Source organism: Dama dama, chromosome 32, assembly GCF_033118175.1.
Source record: "Dama dama isolate Ldn47 chromosome 32, ASM3311817v1, whole genome shotgun sequence".
In the NCBI taxonomy this organism is placed as follows: domain Eukaryota; kingdom Metazoa; phylum Chordata; class Mammalia; order Artiodactyla; family Cervidae; genus Dama; species Dama dama.
The window spans coordinates 13,681,932-13,684,118 of NC_083712.1; the positions used below are offsets into that span (position 1 = coordinate 13,681,932).

Here is a 2,187-nt window from a genome sequence, read left to right on the forward strand (position 1 = left end):
GTGTTTCCCCTTTCTTCCTGAGAACTCAGTTCCTTGACTGGGGGCTCTTGTTGGGGGTGATGGGCCTGCCACCACATTTGCTGGAATCATTCTGTATCAACCTCCAGAGACCACTGAATACTTACAGGGACTTGGAATGTACTTCAGCTCACAGAAAGGAGCACATGGCAACCCACTCCAGGATTTTTGTCTGAAGAATCTTATGGACAGAGGAGCCTGGTGGGCCCCAGTCCATGGGGTCACAATAAACACTTGTTGAGCAGCTTTTGTGCCAAAACACTTGGGCCAGGAGTGATTGATGAAGTGCCCTTCAAAATCCTGCAGCCAAATATGGAGATTGGAAATATGCAAATGTAGTGAATGTAAAAATCAAGCAGGTCTCACAGATGGAACACTCAGATCAGAACCCTTTTAAAAGGAAAGATCATATTTGTTGGGGAAACAAATGTGTGTTTTTAAGAAGGAGGTAGAATTTGAGGTGCCCCTGAGAGATGAATTTGGAGACATAGCTGGAGGAGAGATTTTATCCAGGCTTGAGGTCAGTCAGAACAGAGGCAAGAGTGAGAGGAAAGCTGAAGGCAAGGTCGAGGAGGAGCCAGGTTCCCCGTATCTCTGAGCTGGAAAGTGCTCAGAAGGACTTGGGAAGACCCTCAGGGATGCCCTGAAGTTTCAGAGATGGATTTGATGGGGATGCTATGACAGATGGACAGAGTGCGAAGCTCAGATGGGTGACAGAAGACAAAGGAAGTGTTTCAGAAAGATCAAGTGGTCCAGTGTCACTGTGGGGTGAAAGTTGTGAAAGAGGAATAAAATCTGACAATCTTTGGGACATCAGTTGAGAGCCTCTTGTGGCTTCCTCTAGGGATTATACTTTATTTGAATTAAAGGGGAGTCATTAACACTTTCTAAGTTGCCTATTTGGTAACAAGTAACACAATAAACAGAATGTTAAAAAAATAATCATGATAATAATCAAGCTTCTAATTTTTTGTTAAAAGCCTTTAATTTGATTTGACTTCTGGAGTCTATAAGGAGGCATTTTCACACTATGCAACTTTCTCCTCGTGTTTCTGGATTTTTCATTTCTTCTTCCGGCAGCATATTTGGCCACTCAGGGAACAGTGACCTATCTGTTCCTCGTTTGGAAGGCAGCCGATCAGAGCACGCCGGCCACTTCTTTTTTGCAATAATACTTTTGTAACCCGCTTATGAGTCCACCATTACCTGCAGTGAAGAAACGGAGCACACGGAAGGTTTTAGGAAGGCCGAGGTGCAAGTGCAAGGCTTTTGAAATCTCTCTAATAAGTTATCTGTTGCCATTTTTTGTTCTTTTATGTCTTTTTCCTCTTTCTTTACCATCTGGAGTAAAGAATACGGTGGCACTAGCTACTAACAATGCTTCTTCGGGTTCGGCTCAGCTGAGAAAGTGGCATGACCGAGGTAGCCCCTTTGTGAACTGACACCTGGGAGGCAGGGGCCACGATGGTCCCCCGGGTCCTAAAGAGGCCGAAAGACTGTACCTCCGACTGCTAAGCTAATAAAAGGGAACCTGTGGTTCTGTCCTCAGATTAAGTTCCTTTTCTCCTGTTGTATTAAGATTTTAAAATAAATAAATAAATAAAGATTTAAATCACTTTCTTCCTCTCTCATGAACTTGTATAACAGTCCTCCCATGGAGGGATGGTTTGTGAGCTGATTAGTCTCTTAAGAGTGAATCAGAAGGGATGGAGACCCTACTTTGAGGTTCTTGATGGTCTTTGTCAAGAAAAAAAAAAAAAGAAAAGCTGGTAATATCTAATTCCCAAGCAATAAATCTCCTTTATCTAAAATTCCCAAATGAATGGAGAGGGCTGACTCTGACTAACAAATTCTCAATCCATTCAGCCCTGTCATTTCCCAACGCTTCTTACCTGGAACAGGCAGCAAGAAAAAGAAGAGCAACACAAAGAGAAGTTAGTAGACCCTCATGGCTGGCTGGCTTCCCAGCTGAGACTGGACAGGACGGTGTGCTCACTCACTTTATAGAGGCTCCAGGGCCGCAGCCATAGGGAGAAGCATTCAGCAGCTGCAATTCCTGTAATATTGCAGTGATAACAATATGATGTATTTCCTGATGCTTCATGCCAAGGTCCCTTGCAAAGCAGACCATATCCATTCCCCCCAGGAGTTAATTACAAACCTCAGAGA

The 2,187-nt window shown here is 43.8% G+C and overlaps 1 pseudogene; it reads right to left on the reverse strand.

The window, feature by feature from the left end:
• Nucleotides 1-1,079: 1,079 nt before the first annotated feature.
• LOC133050645 (beta-defensin 103A-like) lies at nt 1,080-1,968 on the reverse strand (annotated as a pseudogene).
• Nucleotides 1,969-2,187: the final 219 nt, after the last annotated feature.